We start from the raw sequence: 7,475 nt of genomic DNA on the forward strand, positions 1-7,475 counted from the left end.
CTGTGCGGCTTGTGGCTGACAGATTTATTGCGGCCGCACGTGACACTGTAATAAAAATGAGATGTGATGTGCGGGCTGGCAGCACGGAGAGCCGTGAACAATGGTAGCGACCACCCGCGAATGCCGCGTGGGTGGAGTTGCGCGAACTCCGTGGGTCGACATCGAGGCCGACTCCGCCTTACGTACAGTTTCTGTGCAGAGGCGAACGTGGCTATCACACAAATGTTACGAGTCACAGAATGTTATTGTGAATCCTTGGAGGAAAGGCTACGACATTTTCAAGGGACACTGTTCAGAAAATTTAGAGAAGTTGTATTTGAAGCTGACTGCAGAACGATACTATTGACACCAACCTACATTTCGCGTAAGAACCGCAAAGGAGGATACGAGAAATTAGGACATATACGGAGAAATATAGTCATTTTTGCCTCGTACTATGTAGGAGTGGAACAGGAAAGTAAATAACTACAAGTAGTTCAGGGTACACTCGGCTATGCATCGTACGGTGGCTTGCGGAAAATGCATGTAGCAGTAGATGTATATAGATTTTTACTGAAACGAGAAAAGCCTGCTTCTGTTAGCAAGGAAAAAGAGTGACAACGTTCTTGCGCTTTGTGTGTGTTGTCAGAAGGAGACAGAGTCGTATAAAGAGACAGAAAGATAAAAAAGAAGGGAGAAAGATTAGATTTTAACGTTCCGTCGTCAACGACAACATTAAAGTCGGAACAGAAACTTAGACTGGGAAAAAATCTAGAGCTACATTTACACAGATACTCTGCAAATCACATGTAAGTGCCTGACAGACGGTTCATCGAACCACCTTCACAATTCTCTATTACTCCAATCTCGTACAGCACGCGGAAAGAACGAACATCTACATCTTTCCGTACGAGCTCTGATTTCCCTTGTTTCATTATGGTGATAGTTTCTCCCTATGAAGGTCGGCGTCAACAAAATATTTTCGCACTCCGAGATGAAAGTTGGAGATCGGAATTTAGTGAGAAGAAAAATGCCCATCCAAAATCCTTTATCATTTCAGATACACTCTTTCCCTTATTTCACGGTAATACCAAACATGCTGCCCCTCTTTGAACTTTTCCGATGTACTCCGTCAATCCTATCTGGTAAGGACCCCACACCGCGCAGCAGTATTCTAAAAGAGGACGGACGAGCTTGTGAAGGCAGTCTCCCTAGTAGAAGTGAAGAGAGAAATCGGCTGCGTCTTCTCAAAGAAACCTCGTGGCATCCACCTTAGGAAAATCACGAAAACCTAAATCTGCATGGTCGGATGGGAACGTGAACCGCCGCCTTCAGGAATACAAGTCAAGTTATTTTAAGAATGGGCATATTGTCAAATGGAGGCATACAACGTTATAAATGTTTATATAGTAATTTATTATTCCGAATTTTTCGCTGAATGCGAATTTTATGACAGCTGCAATGGGTATAGATATATTACGCAGCAGCCACATATGAAAATTTGTGTCAGACCAGAACTGGACTCATATCCGGATTTCCGTTAATCGCGATAGCTACCCTTAACCATTTTTTTTTTTTTAATGCTTCACGATTTTGTGTGTCATCCTTGCGCAGACACCATGCTAAACTTCTCTGTATAGTTCTAGTTCTGGTGTGCGTACTGCCGAAGCGACTAGACCACGCACGCTCCCCGGCCTGATCCAAATGTCCGTAAGTAACAGTCCATTTCTTCATATCGTAATCTTATATACGACTCCCTTTAAGCTCACAACATTTCTTGATTCCCGCTTAGGGAGAACGACACCATTTCTATCGCAGTATGCTTCATCTAAGTTTAGGAAACTCACATGTAATTTGACGATCAGCAGCTGTATGAGACATTATTCCAAATTATTTACCCAATGCGAATTTCATGACCAGATGCTATTAACGGGAAATCCGGGATTTAGTTCCCGTCCGGCACAATTTTTCATACACAGTATCACAGTATCACATTGTCATTGCATTCGATGTCATGAAATTCGCTTACTGCGAATAATCTGGAATAATATTCCATGTAGTTTCTGATCGCCAAGTCATATTTAATTTTCATAAGCAGAGATGAGACATTCGACAATGTAAATGGTCTTGATTCGTTGTGGTTGTGTCATTTTCTCTAAGCTGGAATCAAGTAATGTTATGAGTTTAAACGAAGACGTAGATAAAACTGCGATATATGGATTGTGATGTAAAAAGCCGAGGGCTAATAGAAATCCTTAGGTAACAGAAGAGATACTGAATTTAATTGATGAAAGGAGAAAATACAAAAATGAAGTAAATGAAGCAGGCAAAAAGAAATACAAACGTCTCAAAAATGAAATCAATAGGAACTGCAAAATGGCTAAGCAGGGATGGCTAGAGGACAAATGTAAGGATGTAGAGGCGTATATCACTAGGGGTAAGATTGATATTGCCTACAGAAAAATTAGAGAGACCTTTGGAGAAAGGAGAACCACTTGCATGAATATCAAGAGCACAGATGGGAAACCCAGTTCTAAGCAAAGAAGGGATAGCAGAAAGGTGGAAGGAGTATATAGAGGGCCTATACAGGGGCGATGTTCTTGAGGACAATATTATGGAAATGGAAGAGGAGGTAGATGAAGATGAAATGGGAGATATGATACTGCGTGAAAAGTTTGACAGAGCACTGAAAGACCTGAGCCGAAACAAGGCCCAGAGAGAAGACAACATTCCATTAGAACTACTGATAGCTTTGGGAGAGACAGCCCTGACAAAACTCTACCATCTAGTGAACAAGATGTATGAGACATGCGAAATACCCTCAGACTTCACGAAGAATATAATAATTCCAATCCCAAACGAAGCATGTGTTGACAGATGTGAAAATTACCGAACTACCAGTTTAATAAGCCACGGCTGCAAAATACTAACACGAATTCTTTACAAACGAATGGAAAAACTGGTAGAAGCCGACGTCGGGGAAGATCAGTTTGGATTCCGTAGAAATGTTGGAACACGTGAGGCAATACAGACACTACGACTTATCTTAGAAAATATATTAAGAAAAGGCAAACCTATGTTTCTAGCATTTGTAGACAGAGAAAGCCTTTGACAATGTTGACTGGAATACTCTCTTTCAAATTCTAAAGATGGCAGGGGTAAAATACAGGGAGCGAAAGGCTATTTACCATTTGTACAGAAACCAGATGGCAGTTATAAGAGTCGAGGGGCATGAAAGGGAAGCAGCGATTGGGAAGGGAGTGAGACAGGGTTGTAGCCTGTCCCCGATGTTATTCAATCTGTATATTGAGCAAGCAGTAAAGGAAACAAAATAAAAGTTCGGAGTAGGTATTAAAATCCATGGAGAAGAAATAAAAACGTTGAGGTTCGCCGATGACATTGTAATTCTGTCAGAGACAGCAAAGGACTTGGAAGAGCAGTTGAACGGAATGGACAGTGTCTTGAAAGAAGGATATAAGATGAACATTCAACAAAAGCAAAAAGCGGATAATGGGATGTAGTCGAATTAAATCAGGGGATGCTGAGGGAATTAGATTAGGAAATGAGACACTTAGAGTAGTAAAGGAGTTTTGCTATTTGGGGAGCAAATTAACTGATGATGGTCGAAGTAGAGAGGATATAAAATGTAGACTGGCAATTGCAAGGAAAGCGCTTCTGAAGAAGAGCAATTTGTTAACATCGAGTATAGATTTAAGTGTCAGGAAGTCGTTTCTGAAAGTATTTGTATGGAGTGTAGCCATGTATGGAAGTAAAACGTGGACGATAAATAGTTTGGTCAAGAAGAGAATAGATGCTTTTGAAATGTGGTGCTACATGGGTAGATCACATAACTAATGGTATGGAATATTCTGAGGCATCAAGGGATCACCAATTTAGTATTGGAGGGCAGCGTGGAGGGTAAAAATCGTAGAGGGAGACCAAGAGATGAATACACCAAACAGATTCAGAAGGATGTAGGTTGCAGTAGGTACTGGGAGATTAAGAAGCTTGCACAGGATAGAGTAGCGTGGAGAGCTGCATCAAACCAATCTATGGACTGAAGACGACGGCAACAACATGGACTGTGACATTTGGAGGTTTAGATCAGGCCAGAGAGCCTGCACGGACAGCTGAAGTGGTTAAGGCGACCGCTCGAGATTGGTAGGAAATCCGGTTTCGAGCCCTGGTCCAGTACACATTTTCAATTATCACAACTGGGTAACGCATCGATACCCATTGCAGAAAATGTCGTGAAATTCGTATTCAGCGAATAATTTGGAATGGTATTTCATACATCAGCTGTTCGTCAAATCACACGTAAAATGTAATTTATTACGTCAAGATCGCCTAGTTTTACCATATTCATATTTTTATTTTCGGAATTTATTTCTATCATCAGATGTGCTAGTTCATCCGCTAACAGCTTTGTCATTATATATAACAGTTCATTCTGAATATCAAGAAAGTCTCTCTTACCGTGTGATAACACGACGTATAATTAATTGTCATTATATTTGTAACTTTTCAATTCTATTAGGGTAAATAACTTGAATTGTCCTACGTCATTACAAAGCTGTTAGTGGATTAATTAGCACATCTGAAGATCGAAGTAAATTGACGAAACTGGTAATGCGAATATGATAGTAGTTAGGTGATCTTGACGTAATAAATTATTGTCAAAAAGAGTTTTTATGCGGAGTACAGCTTTTGATTAGTCCCTTGTTGTGTTTTGAAAATATTAACAAATATACTTATCTAAATAATGTTCTTTCTGCGCATTGTCTTTCATATACAAATAATTCATAATATTTGCAGTACCGTAAAAGAAACAGTTTTCTGCATCTGTATTTCTTGGTATGGCGTTTACAAAGCTTTGAATATATGTCAAGGTGTCAGTGGGCTTCACGACAATAATATAAACAGTAATCTTGGCCACCCAGGTATATCTGTTAATAATTAAAATTTTTGTGCCGACAAGATTTACTGAAATCCATCTCCTGCATAGGGAAATGCAGGTGCGTAAACTGTACGACAGTTTAAATTGTGCCTCGTATTAACGCTGACAATATATTTCTTATTCGTTTATCGCCAGGAGAAACTTTATATTTGCTGCATATTAACAACAAAGTGTTTGATCATGCAATGGACATTTTGACGAACGGTGTTAACTTCCTACGTGACGTATGGTTTTCTTGTCATAGTCAAAGGTGTTGGACATAGTTTCTTTCCTGCTCGAGACATAGTAAGGGACTCTACAGAGCTGAGTTAAAGTTCTCTTACGTAAAGTCCTTCGAGCGATTGTTGAGAGACAAAAGTCATGAGATACCATCCAATACCGTGTCGGATGTCTTTCGGTCCGACGTAGTGCAGCAACTCGACGTGGCGTGGACTGAATAAGTCGTTGGAGCTCTACTGCTTCTGCATTCATCCGTAACTGCGAAAGTATTTCTGTTGCACGATTTCATGCCCACACTGACTTCTCTATTATATCCCATAAATGTTCTATGGGGTTCATTTCGTGAGATCTGTGTGAACAAATCATTTTCCCGAATTATCCGCAAGGTTCCGCCATGGCAGATCGTTATCCAACAATTCCAGTATTGTTTCAGAACAAGAAGTCCATAAATGGCTGCAAATAGTCTCCAAGTATAATAACACAACCATATCCAATCAGTGATCGGGGTTCAGTTGGACCAGAGGATTCAGCCCATTCCATGTAAAAACAGCCCACACCATTATGGAACCACCAACAGCTTGCCTTGTTGACGACTTGGGTCCATGGCTTCGTTGGGTCTGCGCCACACTCGAACCATGTCTTCAGCTCTTACCAGCTGAAACCGGGAGTCATCTCACCAGGTCACAGTTTTCAGTCGTCTAGGGTGCAAATCCAGGAGAGAGACTGCAGGCGATTTTGTACTGTTATCAAAGGAACTCGCGTCGGTCGCCTGCTGCCATAGCCCATTAACGGCAAATCTCGCCGCACTGTTCTAACAGAAACATTCGTCGTACGTCCCACGTTGATTTCTGCTGTTCTTTCATGTAGTGTTTTTCTATGCCAGCACTGACAAACCTACGCTAACGCAACTGGTCGCGGTCGTGAACTGAAGGCCGTCGGCCACTGCGTTGTCCGCTGTGAGAGGTAATACCTGGAATTTGGTATTCTCGGTACATTCTTGACACTGCGGATCTCTGTATATTGAATTCCCTAACGATTTCCGAAATGGAATGTCCCGTGCGTCTAGATCCAACTACCGTTCGCGTTCGAAGTATGTAATTCCCTCTGTGCGGACACAATCACGTCGGAAACCTTTTGAAATGAATCATCTGAGTAGAAATGATAACTCCGTCAGTGCACTGCCCTTTTATACCTAGTGTACGCGATACTACCGCCATCTCTGTGTGTGCATCCTCAGCGTAGTCAGTGGACTCACGCAGACCGCAGGTCAAATCCTTGCCTGGTCACCCAAAGTAAAGGTTTCCGTTGTTTTCGTAAATCGGTGAAGGTAATCCTAATCCTTCACATTGAAGTGGTAACTTCAGTGTCACGTCTACATCGAAGTCATAAAATTGCCAAGAATAATGCAGGGATGCGTCCTTGATCTTATTCAAACAGTCATCCTGGTTTTGGTGTACGAGATTTAAATGAACTTTGAAGAACCTAGATCTGAATGACCTTTCAGCGTAAAGAACCCATTTGTTCCCAAGCTCCAGTGTATTAACCAATGCGTCATCTCACTAAAGTTAATGAACATCTCACATACTACATTTATGCGTCCTCCAGTTGTTTATTATTCTCACCAACCTCATTGTACGTATTTGTGTGTTTCACTCAGGGTGATGAAGAAAATGCTGTGAAGTTCTCATTCTTTGTCCTGTCCGGTACTCTTCCCGTTTCTGGTCTTTGCCTTGCCAAGTTAGCTTACTTATGACGCGTGTGAATGTCTCAGCAAACCTCCCACGAAACTCTCTTTCTTCTAACAGATTTTGTTTGCATGTACTTACCTGCCTCATGTAGCACTTCTTTATTAGTTTTATTTTTTTATCAATCTAGCTAAATATTGATTCCCCTCATGCTTCTTCGTAGATGATTCGTACTGCCAACTTTCTCCCTTCCTTACAATACTATCTCTCTCAAGTGGAATCACGTACGATTGCAGGTTCGAATCCTGCCTCGGGCATGGGTGTGTGTGATGTCCTTAGGTTAGTTAGGTTTGAGTAGTTCTAAGTTCTAGGGGACTGATGACCTCAGAAGCTAAGTGCCATAGTGTTCAGAGCCATTTGAACCATTTTTTGGAATCACGTAAACTGCATTCTCGAATATACACTGCTGTTCAGAACTTGAGGGCTTTTTAGGGAGAAATTAAGAATAAGATTACTCATTCTTTACTAGGGTGTTCCTTAAGCTGTGAAGGGGCGTCGTAAGTTACGTTTCAATAGCTTAGTCGGTAGAGCAATCGGCCACGAAAGACAAAGTTTCACAGTTCGAGTCTCCGATC

General features: G+C 41.4%; 1 non-coding gene across 1 annotated transcript; it reads right to left on the bottom strand.

Moving 5' to 3' along the window:
- Positions 1-1,548: 1,548 nt before the first annotated feature.
- LOC124778168 lies at positions 1,549-1,652 on the bottom strand. Its single transcript, XR_007015878.1, has one exon. It is a non-coding gene; the product is annotated as a U6 spliceosomal RNA (small nuclear RNA).
- Positions 1,653-7,475: the final 5,823 nt, after the last annotated feature.

The sequence above is a fragment of the Schistocerca piceifrons genome, chromosome 2 (genome assembly GCF_021461385.2).
Source record: "Schistocerca piceifrons isolate TAMUIC-IGC-003096 chromosome 2, iqSchPice1.1, whole genome shotgun sequence".
NCBI lineage: Eukaryota > Metazoa > Arthropoda > Insecta > Orthoptera > Acrididae > Schistocerca > Schistocerca piceifrons.